The sequence below is a fragment of the Nipponia nippon genome, unplaced genomic scaffold (genome assembly GCF_047370975.1).
Source record: "Nipponia nippon isolate SJK-2023a ecotype South Korea unplaced genomic scaffold, ASM4737097v1 scaffold_8, whole genome shotgun sequence".
NCBI lineage: Eukaryota > Metazoa > Chordata > Aves > Pelecaniformes > Threskiornithidae > Nipponia > Nipponia nippon.
In genome coordinates, this window is record NW_028262402.1 from 46,823,375 (window position 1) to 46,843,692 (window position 20,318).

Sequence of the window (20,318 nt, forward strand, 5' to 3'; positions counted from 1 at the left end):
TTAGTGTAAGAACAGTTATATTGAAGTTGAAATGATTATTTATCTTTTTTTATTTAATGTCTGTATGGTGAAAAGCATAGCTTGAAATAATTGGCCAGACACCAATTCTGAAGCAAACTTTTTATCTGCTTTCTGTTTAATTTTTGTAGTGATGTCTTCCTTTCTTCAATATACTAACCATGACTAAAATAACAAATACAAACAATAACGTTAGTTTATGTAGTGTTAGTGAAATGCTGTGTAAAATTACAAGATGTTTAAAAATACAGCATTTTTTTAATGGGTAAAGAAAGAGTTTTAAGTATTGAACGTTTTCAAGCAAAAATCTATATTGGCATTGAATGTACTTGTGTGAATGACTACAAGATGTAATTAATTTTCTGGGACCCAACTGCTATTTATATGCTACCAGAGCATGTATGATATTCTTCTTGAATGAATTTACCAATATACAATATTCACTGTGGGATCATATACTGTATTTATGGCACAATTATCTGCCAAGAAGAGTGAGGAACGTAAATGAGCTGTTTTTCTGCTTAATTAAATACTTAAGACCCAACTTAATGGGCCTACATTACATAAACGTAGCATTTAATCAGATATAAGTACAGAATGCTGTTTGTGCATTGAAGCTATATTTGTGTGTGTCAGTATCTCTCTTCTTGATATGCCCTTGAAGATTTTGAAGTGACTTGTACGAGAAAGGTAGGTGTAGGAGGCTACAACGCAGTGTTCCTGTGAATCAGCCCTGCTTTTGTCTAGAGAGGACAAAGGTGTACAAAAATAATCTTTGCTGATAACCTTTTGAAGAGGTAGATGGAATTTTCAAGTTGGTAGATTTATGTCTGTTAGTTCAAAAACAATAGATAATGTTTCAGGAAATGGGCAAAACAAAATGAATTCCCTTGTGAACCTGGGACAAGTACAGAAAGAATGCAGAATTTTCAGAACACCATTGGACATTTATGCAACTAGAGAACTATTTGAAAAATTATTAGTGAATTTTTTTTAGTTTTATTTTTTAAACTTCAAAGAAGAAAACTTTGCATTGTATGGGCATACCTCTCTTGACTTCATGAAATGTGAGCACTTACGTTTTCTGTTAGATTCAAGTCCAGGACAGCACTTTGTAATTAGAAAAGTAACTTGTATTTAATTCCAAGAATGCGTAAGTGTGTTTGTGTGCCTGCTTTCCAGTTGTCTGGAAAACAATCTTTTTAATGTTTCTAGCTTCTCATTTGCTAAGAAGCGACCACATATTTCAAAGGCTAATGAAGCCAAAAAGTTCTGTTGCATTATGATAGTCATAAAAAGTATAAAGAATCTTCAAGTATAATGTGGATTAATTTTTAACACTGTGTGTTTATAATACTGACCTTGGAAGGGGATCTGAAAGTTTTGTATGTCACTTGTATTATCTGAAAGAGAAACAGTAATTACAACAGTGGCCTTACAAGGATTTGACTGTGTGCACAGGTAGACATTAGAGTAGAGATGGGTAAGAGTTCAAAGGTGTAAGTGAAGATTGACATGTACCCAAAAGTTGTAGGTTTTCCTTTGAATTCCTTTTAGGTTGAGGAACCTATTTTCAACTTTGAGTAAGTGTTGTAAAGTTTGATTGTGAATGGTATTTATTCAGATATTTAAACTCTTTCTGAAAACCGTGTTAGGTGTGTATGTTGTACTGGCAGCCAACAAAAACTTAAATTAATTCTTGATCAAGTTTCTTCTGGGCACCAAAAATTCTGTGGTCCATTGTGCAGTGCCTGATTGGATATACTAACCTCCCTGGTGTGCATTGCAGTTACAGGAATGAGTTGTGGCTTCTGTCAGATGAATAGTCCTTGCTTAGGCCTTTGGAAATGTAAGTCTAAAGTAGACGAGAGCAGCAGGAGTAGTTGCTGTCTTAATCCAACTGCTTCCTTGAGTTTTTGTGCTGAGGAAGTGTATTAGCATTTATGGGCATGTGCGCCTATGCGCGTTCTTTCCTGCTCTCTGCTCACTCACCATTCAGGTACTTTTGGCAGTGCTCCCCAATGAGCTAGTCTATGATCTACTGCTCATCTTAAATTATTGTTGTTGGGTTCCCTTCCCTTAAATTCCTGTGTTTTGAAAGGCATCACCATGGGATTTCTGGAAAGTAGTTCTTCAGAATGTGCATGTTTTACTTTTATTATGAGGGTTTTCAGTACTGGAAAATTCTGAGGTGCCCAGGGTTTACAGATTTTCTTTGGTACTTCCCTGTATTTCTGGCAATTGAGAATCTCTCAGATTTCTTTATGCTTCATAGAAGGAAAATATTAAAGACATGTGGAAGCAAACCAGCGAAAGAATACTGTAATAAATAGGAGGATATCTAAATAATGTTGCGAAATATTTCATATAGCTTCACATTCATACCTTCTTGTACTAATTCATTGCATTTCATCTTGTTAATATTTTTAATAGAATTTTTGACTGTTCTGAAAATGCTGACCATGATACAATGTTAAATGTAACTCTACGGGCAAAAGAATGTTTGCTGCTACCTATTTTGTATTAGTTTATTAATGAGAAAGTTTTCGCTAAGGACTTCTCTTTTAAGGATTTTCCAGATATAGAGTGTGAATTGCTGTCTCTCAGTAATTGATTTTTTGAAGCATACTAGAACAAAAAGTCCTGTGTTTGGAACTTAGGTAATTTGTAGATTTTTTAGAAGCACAGAAATTTCCTGTTATAGTGATTGAAGATGCTGACCTACAAGGCAAACTTTATTTTAATTTTCTCTTCATTGACCATGGAATGTAACCACAAAGCCAAAATCACAGTCAGTAACACAAAGTTATTCATGCCTTGAGAAAATATGCCATTCAATTCTTACATGTATATGAGAATAGCAGTGATACCAGCTTACAGTCATTGTACATGGTTGAAATAAAAAAAATTAAAACTGCAATCATTAGATAAATAATATTGTAATTAATTGAAATGTCAGTAGCTAGGGCTCTTTTTTCCTTTTCTGTAGAAGACACAATCTCTTTTGAACTTGAAGGTTACATTGACATGACAAATGTGATGTTAAAATCAGTGTAGTTCCTCTGAATAATAAGTTGGCATGCCAGTGCTATTATAAAAAGTGGTGAACATAGGAAGTATCTGCTGTTAATATTTCAAAATAATGTTATGGAGTGTCCATCCTTGGAGATTTATTAAAAACCTGCCTGTGTGTGGTCATAGGCAATCTGCTCTAGTTGACTCTACTACTTGCAGATGAACTCCAGAGGTTTGTGATTCTCTGAGTTGCTCTTTTGAAGAGAGAGGAAGAGTACGTGGATATTGAAATCTGCTGGTAACTCTTGTATTTGCTCCCATGATGTATCTTTTCTTTCTCTGATGTTGTTCACAGACGGTTAGCATATCCAGAGCTGCTGTTTTTATCAGCCATTTTCTTTTTGGACTGTTGTCTTCACAGTGGGTAGTTTGTTTTTCTCTCTTTCCATATCTGACGGGGGTAGAATGAGATGGAGGGAGTAAAAGAAGGCACATGAGAGAGAAAGAAAGAATTATTTAGAATAGGACAGTCAACTGTCCCTGTTCTTAAATTTCACTCTAGACAGAAATGTAGGAACATATATAACATTAAGCCAGACATGACTGTTGTTTTGAAAATAGATCTTTCCTGCAGTTAATTACTGGTAGTTCATTGTTATATAAGGATAAATAAACCTTTTTCTATTTTAAAATTAGAAACTTTTGAGGAATTTTAGGTCTTATTATGCAGAAAGCTGTTACGTCTCTGTGTATTTGTAATACATAAGTATGTATATACAAAGTAATGTGTCTTTAAAATATTTCCATTTCCTCAATTTGTTTCCTTTGAAGGTGTGCTAGGCTCTACAGGTTGTCAGACTTAGTTGCTGGCTGGGGTTAAACCTCCACGCTGCCACTTGCTCACTCCTCCTGCCCCCGATGGGATGAAGGAAGAGAATTGGAAGGGTAAAAGTGAGAAAACTCGTGGGTTGCAATAAGCACAGTTTAATAATTGAAGTAAAATAAAATAGAATAGTAGCAGTAGTAGTAGTAATAATAATAATATACAATAATAATATACAAAGCAAGTGATACATTATAAATTGCTCACCACCCGCCGACCGATGCCCAGTGCATCCCTGAGCAAGAATTGCTGGCCCCCAGTCAACTCCTCCAGTTTATATGCTGAGCATGATATCATATGGTATGGAGTAGCCCTTTGGCCAGTCTGGGTCAGCTGTCCTGGCTGTGCCCCCTCCCAGCTTCTTGTGCACCCCGCAGAGCATGGGAAGCTGAAAAGTCCTTGACTAGTGTAAGGACTACTTAGCAACAACTATAATGTTAGTGTGTTATCAAGATTATTCTCATCCTAAATCCAAAACACAGCACTATACCAGCTACTAGGAAGAAAATTAACTCTATCCCAGGTGAAATCAGGACACAGGTCCACTGTCATTTGGCAGACATTACTGATAACTGGACCTGCCAAAGGGGTAAGACTTCTCACTGCTTCATTAAAGAGAAGAGAGCAAAAGCCTTCCACCTACTCTTCCCCCCGCCCCCCCCCCCTTTTTTTTTTGTGGTAAGTGGAAAATAGAATAATTCATTTTTCTTAGAACCACCCTGAGTTTCCTAATAAAGTTCTCTGAAGATAATACACATATTAATATTTTCATGAATTAATACTTCGTAATAACAAGACTGTGGTACACTCTCCAAAATTTGTATTTGTTGTCTTCATCAGTACAGAGTCTGTTGCTACCAGCAAAGTCAGTGTTGGGTTACTCAGCCCAGAAAGACTGTGTGTCTTAAATTCATTCCAAACCAGAATGTTCTTCAGCAATGGACTCTCTTATGTGGTTTTTAGCATTTTCAAATGTGTCAGGATCTTTTAGCAATGTGGTAATGTTTAGCATTTCTACTTACTTGGAAGGTTTTTAGCAGTTTTTGCCTGGTGAGACAGAAACTCTTGTATTAGTTTCTTATGGTCTATTTAGTATCTTACTGCAAATACTTCTGTGTTTGTAGCTGTAACTTCTTCACTAGAGATGACCTGGTGTTGTAATGTGAGGGTAATATTGTATTTTTTTCAGAGGTAAATGTCTTTCAGACAGTTTTGAAGATACATGGGTTGTATAAGGAAAGAGTTAAAGGGAAAATATTCCCCCTTCAAATGTTACCAGTACGGCTTTCTGAATGTTTTAGACTTGGTTTAATCTTGTCAGGCTGTGGTTCCAGAACCCTTGTAGGCCTCTTAGAAATCTAACAGTCTGGGAGATGTGTAGATCTGCTGCTTATCTTTCAGGCTTTTGTCCATAAACACTGCTCCACAGACAAAATTCTAGAACAGATGCTGTCCTTGGATTTCCAGTGATTTGAGGCTTCATATTGATCTCTTTCAGTAGGAGCACTTCTGAAGCTTCTGAATGAGTGAATTACATGCAGTGATCTGAAGAAAAAAACCTACTTATTTTACAATAATTTGTCCTTGGGGATGGGCTGTTTATATCATTCCATAGTTTTATCAGTCTCCATTACAGTCTTGAAGTACTTGCATTTCAGTTGGCAAGAGGACTGAGGGGGCAGTTGGTTCATTATGTGAAATGCATGAGGTCATGCACGAGGGCATTTACAGCAATCAAAAGGCCTAATTTACCTATCAGTTGCATGTAAGTCAACTCTACATTTTGGAGATTGGTTCTTCGAGATGTAGGTGTAATGTAGTTCTTACATTTCTACGGATCTCATAGCAGTCCTGGCTCATCGGTGACATGAGTGGAAATGAATACATAGTAACAAAGCATTAACGCTTGGTTATTTTTAGTAGTCTTTTTTGGATACTGTTTCCCCTCTAGGTGTTCTGGTAGCTTCCACATTGGGTGTGTTGTCGCTGCTAGCTCAGTATGTTCTTTTGTACACAAGGGAAAATGAGAATTTGTAGTCAGTTTCGTCGCCTGTTTTGACTAATTCCTGATTCAGTCAAGATCAACAAAAGTCTATACTTTTTGTTCACCTGCTTCCTGACAGTAAGTTTGAATATACTAGTTTTGCTGCGGTCCAGGCTTCCCTGATATCTGGACAGTTGAACAGCACATCCCATTACCATCCAGTGGGAAAGCATGAGGCATTTGGTAGAAATCTTGGTATAGCCTGAAGACTGAGGAGTGGGGTGGGGAGTGAAGACAAGGACGCAGTCACAGCAAAATGATGAATGCATCTGGGAAACTGTTGAACTGGGTGCTAACATTTCAAATCTGTGTCACACTCTGAATGTCATCTCTGATTAATTTACAGTTTTTCACATTGCAAAATTACCTTCATATTATTGAAAGCCAGAAGATATTTTTGTAAATGAAAACTATAGTTTTAGAGCATACTCTCTAGTGAATCTAAGAGTCGTGCCTAAGTGATTGATTTAGGTATATAATGTCAAACAGCTGCAGTTGGTATAAAACACTAACTTACCATTTTGTCTGCATCTTCATAAAACATGCAATGTGGGGATAGGGATATGTGTTTTAACTGTATTTTTGATCCATGCTGCTGTTGGTATTCAGTTATCACAGAGACATAAATGTTTTGTGTATATTCTCATTAAAAATAACTACACCTTCTTCCACATGACTTACTCCATTTTATTAAACTTTTTTTCCCAATTAATAGGTATCTATATAGTGTTCACTTTTGCTTAGGATCATATTTACTTGTCTGGTACCATACTGATTAAAGAGAGGTACTGGTAATCTTGACTGTTTCTGTTTCATTTTCTTCCATGCTGTTCTTTCATTGGATAATTGAGCTATTCAGTTATCCGAATTTCAGAAAATTGAGGTTTATTTTGAATGCAACATGATATGATTTAGTTAGAATTCTTTCAAAGCTGTTCTGCTATTTGGTTCTGGTTTATTAAAGCAGCTTTATGACAGTTTAGATTCTGCTAGTAAAAGACTAATATAAGGAAGTAAACAAAGCAATCGAATTGCCCACAGTGGGTTGGATTTCATTAATTTAGTCAGTTAAATGACTTACTTTTAAAACCTATTGAGCTAAATCTGGTTAAAAGCCAGAGTCAATGCAGAGGACAGTGATAGTCTAGATAAAAGTAAGCTGTGTAGAACAATTCCTTGCTCTTCATTTGTGCTCTTGCCAAAAAAGATCACTGAACTTGTCAACATACTTGAGGCATTGTTACTGCATATCTTACTAAGTGATCTACTGTTCAGCAATGAGCCTATTCCTCTTGCTGATTTGCTTTTAAATTGGAAATCTAAGTTTTACAGATTATATAATTGCTATCAGTGTCTTGTATCCATCTGGGGCTATTTGAAGTTAAATGACAAGGTGCTTGGGAATTGATTTATTGGTCATAAGCATTAAGCAGAGCGTATTTCAATAGGAAATACCTGTCAGGACTCAATTCTTCCAGTTAACAGTTTCAGTCCTAGAAATCTGAGAATAATCTACTTTGTGCTCTATAATGACATTTCTTTACTACTGGATATCAGTGGATCAGAGATGTTAGTGTATTTCCTCTTCCGACATGTCTGTGAGACAGGGAAATACTGCTATCTCCGTTTCAGAGATGGGAAGGCTGAAACTCAGGCAGGCAAAGTGGCGTAACAAAGATCATGAAAAGGAATGTGGGAAAGCAGGGTACTGAATTTAAAGATCCCAACTCTTAGGCAAGGATCTTCACTGCATGGACCAGGACTCTCCTGAGAGTTATTTTGGTCTTTCTAGCCTAGAGGCTACTGAGAGAATGAAATATGTTGTCTACTGGATATATTTAGAATTCCTTTTCTACCCTTAAGTCAATGAAATATATAACATTATGTAAACCCTTAAATGATTTATGGAAATAGATGGTCATTGTCGTGTATGTTATCAGAGTCTAGAGCTGAAGGGACTCCCTTCTGCTGTTAGTTCAGGATTCGACCCTCTAATAAGATGAATAACATCTCTTTTGTACCACCCATTAGAGGGTTGAGTTATAAACGTTGTAAAAAGTGACTTTCTAAAAAGTGATGAGAAAAGCAAGTGGGTTAGTACACTAGTTGCATTCTAAATAAATTGGTTGAAATAATCTAAGTCTTTATTAATAATTTAGGTATAAATTTTTCTCACGTTGCACACTGCACCCCTTCTGTAATGATCTTGCAGTTGTCTAAATCAAGAAATCTACTGAAACAGCATAATAAGCCACCACAGCTTGTCCTAAAATGGAGTCAGTAAGCAGCCAAAATAGTTTCCATGGACTAGAACTTCTAGGATTAACTGCAGCTTAGCTACATTCTTAGTGTATTTAGGTCTGTGTAATTCACATGTTCATAATTAAATTTCAGAAGCTAACATAATTAATGACATTTTTGAAATTTATCTTTGTCCGTGATTGTAACATAATATAGGAAGAGCTAAATTGGTTTGTCACTTGTCTTCATTGATACCATTGGAGTTGACCTATTAACATCTTCATTAACTGAATTTTAAGAAATAAGTTTCACGTGCTTAGTCACTGTAGGGGAACATTTAATGTAGTAGTTTTTCTTGGTGGCCAGATAACTGATTTATCAGTGTGATCTGGTCTGAGAGAGATATCTACTGAAAAGCATTTAAAATGATATGTAGGTAAGAAAGAGCATAAAGGTGATTATTATTTTTTAATTCATCTTCCATTATATTTCATTAATATAAAATGTTTCATGTTTTAAAGATGTTTGTGCATACTGCCACAAGAAAAATCAATGAAACAAGCCATGTTAAATAAATATTTGTCATATGGCTTCAAATTCTGTATAGATATCAATCTGTCTCTATCAGTAATCATGAGAAGGTGGGAAAGAAATGAGATGTTTGGTAGATGTCATACAGGCGTGCATTTGGAATTAAAAACTACTAGGTGTGTGTAATATTTCTAACAGGTGCTAGTCTTAGAAATAAGGATTGGTGTATCAGCCTGTTCTCAAGTGAAATATCTCTCCACTAGCCTATTATATTTTTGTGCACTTCGGTGTTTAAGGTTTCAGGTAGTTTAAAGACTTCTTTTGAGCTTTTATGCCATTAACTGTTTAGGGATGCTTTTCTGAATAACTGTTTTGCTTTCTTTGTGCTACTTCTGTAGTTATATAATCTAGATACTATAAGGATAGTGGTGATGGGCATTTTAGTTAGGAAATGTTAAGTTCTATGGTTTTGGGTTTTGTTTTTGTTTTTGTTTTTTTTTTACTTTGCTTGAAAATGTTTAGACCCCAGTCCTGATTATTTTTTTAGCCTGGACTGGAATACCACTGTATCAATGCTAAAACTCGAACTAAAACTATACAGCATTCACTGCAGTGAAGATTTATCAGAAACCCTAGAGTTTAGGAATAAGTGGTTTTTATTTTAAGGGTAAGACAGAACACACTTCTGGAAACAGCTGTGCTTACTAAACTGCATGTCTAGGTATACTACTCTATGTAGAAAGAGTATAGGAAGTATTCTTAAATTGTGTGGTTACTACGTTATAATATACTACCTACCTAGTTTTCCACACTATAGTGAACGTGTAAGTAAGCCATATGAATAAATTGGTACCTTACCACATTTTTATCCCTAACCATCTTTTGTCACGCTACTAGATGAAGTGCTACTAAAGCTAGATATTTTTCTTCAAATACAATTCAGGAATTTTTCTTGGAGTGTGTGTGTGTTTGTGTCTTTTTTGCCACCATGTGCGCCAATTAATTTTCTTTCTAGAATGGATTCTTCTTCTATTTCCTGGAAAAAATAGTTATGTTTTTTCTTATATGGATTTTTCTGCAGTTGTTTTCTACTCATTTCTGTTTTCAGAGCTGAAGTTTAGCAAAACTCCTCCTAGTATTTTAACTCTTGCATTAACTGTCTTGGGAAGCTGATTAATTCAGTTTCTGTCAATGGCCTCATCTCTGTCCTTTTTTTCTGAATTTTTGTAAGCAGATCAACAAGAGGAAAAGGCATAATTTATAATTACTCTTCTTACAATATAGACTTCAAGATAGCAGAATGTATGTAGTTCAGTTAATTTATAATAATCAAGTTACTTTAACAACTTCTGATAAAGCAAACCAAGCAGAAATCTTTAAATAAGGTATACAGGGTTTACCAGAAGAATATGTATACATAATACAGGAATGAATTTTGACTTCTGACTGGAAATACTCTGTAGTCATAACAATCTTGGATAAGAAAGAACTTAGTTTGTTTATACCATTTGCTTCCCTTTCATCCCCTGTAGAATTAAACATTTTGGTATGTGTTCCTCTTGATTCCCATGAAGACTGAGTGTTCCAGCAGGAATTAATCCAGTCAATTTAAAGTATGTATGTAATTTTAGAAGGTGAATATGCATGGGTGTTTATTTTCAGCTATCTGTTCCGGAATCAAGTTATTGTCCTGCAAAAGCATTGAAGTTTTCTCTCCATATATGTTTCAGTGGGACTTCCGACTCTATTACATTTGCATTTGATGCAAGTTAACCTGCTCTCTGTCTACTGACGTAAACTAATCTACAATATATTTAATAATCATCTAGTTGTTAATTTTAGCTCCTCCTCATAATTTTTTTTCCTCTGGATACATCAAGATTTTAATTAACTTTCTCCATTTATGGAATTCAGAAGTTTAAGAATTCTTCACATGCTTGGTGTTTAAAATAGCTTTGAATTTGATGTCTAAATGTGTGTGCCATTGGAAGGACAGTTCACTGTTATCTAACTGTGACGTTTCTGGACTGTGTTGCTGATGAGCTGGCTGAAAAAATTTCTAGAAGTAAATGATGAATATTTTTGCTTGACACTTTTGTGCTAAAGACCTTTAGTCAACATTCCTTGACTGTGGTAAGACACAATTGCCAGAAGGTGTCATTTTAAAGATGGAATTGGGGAAGTTTGCTGTGGTTTTTTTTGTTCATGCCATGTTTGCCTACACCTGAAATAATATGAAAGCATCAATGGCTGGAATTTCAAAGGATTCTAGCAACATGTTTTTTCTTCAGCTAACTTAGTAGGAAATAGTATCAATTTAAGAATAAAGGTTTAAAAGTGGCCAAGTGTTTGAATTTTCAGAAGATTATCTGACAAAGTCATCCATTCATTTGTTGTCCTATACTTGGACAAATTCCTCTATGGATAGTTGACTGACTGTGACAGCAGTTTAAAGAGGGAAGATCTTGTTGGAAAATCAAGTTTTGTACAGGGGAATCAATGAGTTTGTGAAAGCAGACATGAGGGAAGGTGAGGCCAATTGGTCAGACTTTGAATACAGCATGGAGAATTGAGAAAGCATGTTTTGATAAGTATGTGTTATAGATGAAAGTGGGAAAGGATCAAGACATTTAGTATAAGAGTAAGGAAGGAAAAATTTGAGAACTGTTGTGGCATAGGTGGATTCTTGCAAAATACAGTAATTCTTTGTTTTTGACAAATAAGTAGGAAAAAATAAAATAAGCTCTAGATGCAGCAACTTCTGTAGTTTAACCAGTTAGAAAAATGAGGACAGAAAGTATACTTTTTGTCCTTTTATCTTCCTTCCCCCTTTCTTTCTCCCCTTTTGTGCTTTTTTTCCCTTTCTTGTACTTTGCTGGATGAGAAATTGTAATAGAAGAAGACAGTAAAAGAAGAGTTTTAAAAGCTCACACCTTGGGTGAGTGTCCTTAAGACTTTATAAAGGAAGTATTCTACATATATTTCATAGTTTAACAAGACTTTAGGTTTCTCTCTGAAGTTTGAATTGCAATATAAATTGTAATATTTTCCATTTTTGTGAGATATCCAACCTTTCTAGTCTAAAAATTGAAGTCCCACATAAAGTTTAAATTTGCAACCACAACTCTTTCTGTAATTTTTAGATTAAATTTTTTTATACATAGAGATTATTTAAAACAGTCAAAATTCTGGATGTGATAATGAAAAAATGAATATTCTCATTCTATATGGCATATGCATCTTCAAAATAATATAGGGAATTGTTTATGAAAACTGAAATCCTTATAGTTTTTATGCCTGATTTGTCTTTGTTCGCTCTTGTGTAGATACTTATTGTTTTACAATAAAATCCTACTTTCCAGAAAGGGGGGGAAAAATAGCTTTTTCTTCTTTAACAAAGAAAGCAAATGGAGCTGCAAGACATTCATTGCCTTTTCTGTTATCATAATAATAATTTATGTATTTAATTTCTGCAGTTTCATAAATTGTTTTAGTGCTACCCTGCCTACATTACATGTAATGGGAGTGACAAGTAAAAGCTGCAAAGCATATTTGTGTTGCAGGCGAAGGAATGATTGACAGCTACAGTCCCTCTACAAGAAAAAGCTGTGTTGCAGAGTCTAAAAAATGTCCTAAATGCATAATCCTTAACACTTCAGCATTCAGAAGTTAATTTTGAAAAGTGATTACCACTTTGGTTGTTTTTAGAATGGAAACAAGTATGTTTAAAATATTACTTTGAAAATTAGTTCTTTTTAGAAATCTGTCAGCGCTACCAGTAATGGAAATTACAGGGAAAAGAATATGTATTTTGTACTCTGAAATAACATTTTTACCCCATTTGGAAGAAACCAAATAACAATGTCTAAACTAATTGAAATATGTACTCTGACACACACAGGGACATAAACTGATATATTAAAAACATACCATTTTGATATGAAATTTGATTTAGGACTTGCGGGTTTATTTTGTGAGAGATGGTTATGATTTACATTAATGTATTTTTGTAAATTGTAAGCTTAGCTCTAGTATGTGTCATGTCTAGTTGAAGATGAAAGAAGATCCAGAAATAAGGGTCTTAGTCTAGAAGCTTGCAGGCTGTTCCCTGTATTGGTGATTCTCTATATGTTGTCCGGAATAAATTGTTTAGGCCTATGTACCCAAAGATATCTAGGATTCTAATTCCTCTTAGCTAACCTTTAGTCAGAGTTTTTAAGTATTAGTTTGGTTTTTTTTTTTTAAAGTGTGCATTTTTTTAAGTTCGTCGATACACTTGACATAATTTCATATAGTGATTTAGCATCTCTCATATGCTGCTGAATTTAGAAGGAAATGGCTAGAATTTAAGAGATATGAGTGTTGGCTCAGCATCTTATCTTTCTTCAGTAGTTATTCCATGTGTTTTTTTTCCAATCCGATTGAAGAGCTTCCATTTGACGAAAATAATACATTGGTACAAAATTGACAATATCCTAATCAACAGAGAAGAAATGAGGGTAAATTGAGGGCTAGCATTATTTAGCATATATAAGTCTCCAAAAATGTTTTGGAACTCGAGTATCAGTGGTTTTTTTTAATCTTATCCATTTATTTCACAAAGATTGATCCTTATCATTGTTTGTCAGTTCAAGAATGTAAATTTTAAGTCATTCAAAAGCAGACTGATTGTGTCATGGTTTTTAGTGACTGTCAACCACTGTCTGTAACCCAGTCTTTGCAGTTTTGTATCACCTGCAAGCTTGCTGAGGTGCACTCTATTCCACCATGTAGGTCGTTAATGAAGATGTTGAACAGTGCTGTACCCAGTATTAATCCTTGCGGGTACTCAACTAATGACTGTCCTCCAGCTGGACTTTGCGCCAACTGATAACAACCCTCTCTTGTTGTTAAAAGGCATTCAGAGCTCTTCTTTTGAAATGTATGTACCGCCAATTACAACTTTCAGAACTTTGCAGACTTGAAGACACACGCTTTCTCATTGTAAGAGGTCATTAGGGGTGCAGGATTCTCTCTCGAGCCTTACTGTTGCACCTGTATGCTTATACAAAGTGCCTGTCACTGACAGGAGATACTTGAAGGTCTGTATACTGTGGTTCAGTGAGTGGTTCATAAGGATTGCATGACAGGCATCTCTGTCAAATTCATACAACATGTGTTAGGCTGATTCTGGTAATGAAATCCTTTTAGCCTCCAGTGGCATAAAACAGTGTACTGCACAGGAGTTAGGGATTGTAGCATGAGATGCTTCAAGCAGATTTAGGCCTACTTAGTAAAGAAACATGGCAGTTATGATATCCATGAATGTCTGAACCTTATCTGTAATTTGTAACAAAAGTTCCTGAGCTACAACTCAAAAATTAGTCTCCTCTTATAAACTTCTGAAGTAATATTTTTCTCATAAATGCCACAGTGGTGGACTTGGCAGTGCTAGATTAACGGTTGGACTTGATGATCTTAAAGGTCTTTTCCAACATAAACGACTCTGATTCTCTGATTTGTTTATTCATACCAGTTCTTAATTTGTTATGCTTTTGATCCAAACACATTTTCTTTTATCTATGCAACACAGTTGTTGAAACTGCTTTGTAATCTTCATTGCTCTCTTTTTGTGAATCTCATATTTTAGCACTTTTTTTTTCTTTCCTGTAATGATGGCTATGCTACTGTGTTTCCGATGACAAGGTGGTACCATGTTTCAGATGTTTCACCAATGTAACTCTTTTTCCTTTTTGGGCAGGAAAGGAGGGGAGGGTCCTAAATCTTTTGGGTTTTTTGACACACAAGATTGTAGTTATCCAAATCAACTTCTTAATCAGAGTAGATGCAATCCTTTCATTAATTTATACTTTCCTTACTTATGCTCTCATCAGTACTAGTATTTTTCTGTCTGCTTTTTATGGTTTTATTAATTTATTGGCCCGTTTTCTCATTTACTTAAAAATCATGAGTGGAATTTTGTGGAATCATGAGTAAATCTTTTTCAGCCTTCTTTCCTAATTTCTTATTTCGAAGCTCTCACTACATTATGTTGGAGTGAATCGCAAATTCAGATGGGATCTAAGCTTTGAGAAGAGCCCAGTCTCAATGAATTGCTGGTAGTGACTGAAGATCCTAGAAACTCGATGATAGAATTAGCTCTCTAGCTATTATATTTTATTGTGCTTTTGTTCTTCCTGTATGAGCTGGAAAAATCTGAGTAAAGTTCACTTTGTGTTCTCTAGTACATGAGACACACTGCAGAAGCTACAGTTGCTCATTGCCAGTTTGAGTCTGTGTTTGTTGTTAGTTATTTACCTTCTCCTTCCGTTCTCAGGCTGCTTTCTGTCTCTAATACAGTAATGCTTCAAATAACGTACTGCTTATCATAAACTAATACACAACAGAAGTTTTTAATCATTTCATTATCATAAAGATACATTGATCTTCATACAAAAGTTAGACAATAACTCTAAAAAATTGACATGATAAAATGTTAATATATTGTGACTTTGATGTACTATATTAACTCCTGAATGTATTTTTGTCTGACATTTATTGCAGAGTGTGATAACAGTAACCATTTAATTTATGATAGCTTGCTAAAGGAAGTGTACCCCTATTTGCTTGAGGTCATATTCTACTTTTGCAATTTGTATATTACTGGTGTACTTCCTGTTAAAATCATCCACATCCTCACTGATTTCTCTCACTTTTTTTTTTTTCCCCTCTCCTTGTTTAGATATACCTAGAAACTTGTTAGCATTTGTTGGAAACTTGCTAAAACAGAAAACAACAGTATCATCTGATTGCTTTTTAAACTGTGCAATTTTTCTGCATACAGTAATGCAATACAAGGCAAGGAACATTTGTGTTAAAAAAAAAAACAAAAAAAAAATGTCATTTAAGTGCAATTTGTTTCAGTATCTGAAGTGCATAGGAAGTTTTTTTTCCGAAAACAGACTGAAATTCTTACCAAAGATTAATATGCCCTCTAAAAATTATCATACTGTTTTACCCCCACTCCTCCTTGTTGCCCCTGAGAGCCACCATTTTGTCATCGCTATCTCCCTGCATGTGCACAGGGCACCCTGGGACTGGCTGGAGCAGCTGCCCCCAACAGTTTGCCCAAAGCAGGGTGGAACTGGAGGTCCCCTCCTGCTACAGAGTTGGGGGCACCACTTTGCTTCAGCTGTCATCTCATGGCAGAAAGCCATAATGTCTGGCCACCTCATAACCCACACGCTTACATATCGCCCTGCAACTGACTGCCAGCACTGCAACGTCAAAGGCATGTGACCTCAGCATGCTCTCTGGTTGGCTGCTTATTTCCTTTGGAAAAAAGTTCCAGAAAGTTCCCAGATATAAATATATGTCCATTTATATGTATGTATATTTATAGTAAATCTAAATATAAAATGCTTTATAAAGATGTAAAAATGTGTATTTTACTTATACTTTGTACCTTATATATAGCTTTATAGAAGTATTATATATAATATAGATATATATATACTTTATGTAGTGTAAAGATATACAAATTAAACCTCCCTCTCTCTCTCTCTAAATAAAAGTGTAAGCATAAAATGTGTAAAAATATTTGTTAGAAAGATCTAATGAAATTAATTAATTAAAATTTAAATGTGAATGGAAAGTAATTAAATAACAGCATAAAGTAGGTTGGGGCCCCCCACTTCACAAGTCCAATGAACAAATCCTGACATGTTTTGGGTGGAGGGAGGTACAAGAGGATGAGGAGGGGGTATGAGGCAGGCAGGGTGGGGCGAAGGGCACGATCAAGTGGGGACATGCCCAGGGGCTACTGGCCTGTCCTCAGACATGGCCCACCAAGGGGCCCCTGGGCATCCCCTGCATGTGCAAAGAGGAGCCCAATCCTGGAGCCCCGCATCTGGCGCCAAACTGCCTGCGAGGATGGCCATGCACCGTTTATTCCTGGGGCAGCTTTGAGGCTTTGCGCTGTGTTACAAGTCACAGGCATCTCTGTCTGCAAAAGTGGAAATCCAGAACAAAAGGCCAACTTCAGAAGAACATGGATGTGAAGACAATAAGGACAAGCTCCAGCAGGACTCCCACAAAAAGACCACCTGAAGCAGAGGAGCCATCTGACAGGCCTGTGAATCAGGAAACGATTTCCAGGTAAGTTTCACAGAGAAGGGGCAAGTGCTGGTGGGAGCTGCCTTTGCCCACTGGTTTGGGGGAACTTTGAAGTTCCTCTTTACATCACTGTGAGGTACAGGCTTGTGCTATATCTGTTTCCTTATCCTTAGGTCGATGTCCTTATAGAACGTTTTAAAAAGCTCCAGCTGACTAGCTGAGGAGGCAGAAGACAGAATTGTTCCTATCTGGGCCTGCAGCAGTTAAAGAATGAGCAGAGAAAGGACAGTGGCTTTCATGGAAGAGCGGGGAAAAAAACCCCAACAAAACCTTGGAAAAGCCTGACCAATGACTGACACCCATCATAAACAGTTAATAAAATATCTCTGTGCATGAATTAAATCATGGTGAAGTATTATATTTCTTATATATGTGTAGTAGTGGCATGCCAATAGAGATGTCCATGCTGGCACTTCTCTTTAAAGGCATTTACTATGCTCCTGGGGAGGTGGGAAGCTTGGGGGATATAAATCCCTTTTTAGAAGCTGCTAAAAGCCCAACTGTTGATGAACTGGAGCCAAGTGGCAACTTGGCTTGCAAAAACCAGGATGCCTGGACCTTAGGGAAGCCACCAAGAAAGCACTTCAAGAGAAACAAGGTGGTTGTGGTAGAGGTGGATGCTCGATATCAGCAGACTTGGTGGATGTGCAGTAGTTTTCCAAACATGACACTGCTATTAAGTACAGCTTAAGTATGGTGCTAGACATATTACACAAGCATGTCTCTGCCATTGGTCTAAAAGGCAAAATGGGTTCTGATACAGCTGGGGCTTTTAAAGCCATTTTTATCAGGCAGTGCATGCGTCAGAAATTACAGACTGATGGGGGGAAGATTTTATTTTTTTTTTTTAACCAGCCTTTATACTGCTTTAACAGCTTATTTAATGTTCACCATCTTGTTACTAGCAGTGAAGCAAAAGCCTCCACTGCAGAGTGTTTTAACAGGTTGCTTAAAACTAAGACGTGGAGATATTTCAGTGTGCAGTGCTTTTTGCTACATCGATGAGTTACCAGGTTTTATAAAGGACTATATCCATAGCTTTCACAGAGCTATCACAGCCACGCCTATGTATGTGATCCCTTTAAACTCTGTGAGGGTTTGGAAAATCAAATCCAAGGATTGATTTAAAATTAAAGAATATGTGCCTTTGCTCAAAAAGGCAGACCATATCACAGTGTTTATAACAAAAGAGATTTGAGAAAGGTTATCATCAGATGTTCATGAGTGAAATCTTTTTAATAGCTGAAACTGTGGGAAGGGAGCAAGTACCCACCCGTGCAGTTTAATAGGCTATGCTCATGAAGCAATGGAGGGGACATTTTACACTAAAGAATTTAGAAAAGTGAATCCCAGTGAGGACAGAACCTACAAAATTGACAAAATTATTGCTGTGAAAGTGAAAATAAGAAAGAAACAGCAGCCCAAGTCCAGGACATGTAGTGATTGGAGTTTGAGTGGGGGTAAAATAAGGATGGCAGATGGCAGTTTCTACCTTATACTAGCCAACAATCCCAGCACCAGAATTTTCCCACAAAACATCTCTAACTTCACCATAGACTTGGTGAGGCCCCTGGAGCTCTCCAGCAAGTAGGAGGTGAGGCTGGCAAAAAATACAATACCTGTGCAGAAGGAATAACCTCAGTGAAGACAGCACCTTTGAAATAACAAGGTAAGACATGGCTGGGTAATATATGGGAGTATACTTCACAGAAACTGTATTATTACCATCCCTCATGCTGTTGATAGAATGTATGAACCATCTTACTAACACCCACAATAGAGCTTCAGACATTGACTCTCCAGCTGTTGCCCTGGCTTGTGATCCTGTCATAAAGAAAACAGCATAAAATGGATGAAAATCCTTACCTTTATCTCTTGTAATGCTATTCATAAATGTATTGTGTTAAATGAAACTTAAAACCCAACTGGAAGTTTGTGTGTGTGTGTGTTCTTCAACTATTCCCCCAATTATGTTTTTTAAATGGGCAATATAGACATTCAAGTTGGAAGTTTTTATGATGATTTATGTATTACACTAAATACTACAGGGTGAGGCATTGGTCTTTTTATGTAGCTTTCTTTTCTAACATGATGTGTGTGGTGCTTCTGAGTTATCCTCATTCACCTTTAATTATTCCAAGAGATCCTGGTTTGCTGCCTTACCAATGACAGAACATGGGACATTCAGCACAGTCAGGGCATTAGTAAAAACATTCCAATCTTTAGGTATTCTCAAGCTTAAGGGGACTTTGGGCAAACTCTTGGGGGTTGCTACTTTGGCCAGACGCAGGGCGCTCTGTGCACATGCAGGGAAAGAGCGATGACAAAATGATGGCTCCCAGGGGCCAAAAAGTAGGGTATGGGGGGGGCAAACCGGTGACGTGGACAGAGAGTGAGGGAGTTTGGGGCAAGTAGTAGTGCCGACAGGTGGAGGGGGCAGATCTCCCTTTGGGTGCTGAGGAGCAGTGCGTCTGGTCCAGCATGAGTGCCGCCCTTGTACGCCTCGTATATGGCTCTCCAGCCCACCTGCATCTCTTTCCTTCCCTGAGCTTTCAGAACACTGCATAGTGCTGGCTGTCATGCTTGTTCTTTGGGTACCATGTTCTGGAGTTGTGCTTTGGCAGTTCGCTGACCCCCTGAAGGGGAGTTTGTTGTCTTGCCTTTCCTGCCCACATGGCTGCTGTGTGCAGGAGGCAGGCTGAAGGTGTGGGATGTTTATGGATTCAAAAGTTTGAATTGCACACTGCCACTCTGAGCCAAATGGCTTTCATAGATCATTACAATAACTAATTTCACTGATAAAATGGGTATATTTGTAAATCTGGTTTAATTTACATATCTGCTTTGTTGTAAACTTCCCGTTCGGAATAGACAAATATAAGCAATGGAGTGTATGAAGTTTGCAGAGTGTACTGGTTCTCAGCAGGTTGCTGTGTTACAAGCGTAGGGACTGTTACATGTGTTGATTCTACTCTTTATGACTCATTTTAAAAGGTGCAGAGTTACACTGTATAAGGTGATCTCTTTACAGTCTGTCTCTCTTGGCATAGTAAATGACAGCTTTTATTTATGTCATGGTTTATGTAGTGCAAATCCAACAGTTATCTTTAGAGGAGGAGATAAAATTACACCTCCCCCTACAGCCAGTTTAGTGTGTTCACTTACAGGATACCAAGTGGTTTTGAAAGACACATGCTCTGAAAAGCTTCTGGATCTTTATTCAATGTCCACAAAGCCAATAATCTGAGCTTGCAGTGCCAGCGTGTCCAAGTGGAGAACAGGTGTGTGGGCAGGGCTGGCTGGGCGCTCCCCTGCAGCCTGCTGGGCGGAGGCATTGGAGGCATTGGAGGTCCCTGGAGCTGCGTCCCTCCAGGCCGCTTGGTCACTCCCCACAGGCCCCCTCCTCCCAGCAGCACGCTCGTTGTTGTTGGG

At 37.0% G+C, this 20,318-nt stretch overlaps 1 protein-coding gene across 2 annotated transcripts in view; it reads left to right on the top strand.

The window, feature by feature from the left end:
- Window positions 1-20,318, top strand: part of RFX3 (regulatory factor X3) — a 133,686-nt gene that overhangs the window by 24,295 nt on the left and 89,073 nt on the right. The gene's annotated exons all lie outside the window — the stretch shown is intronic.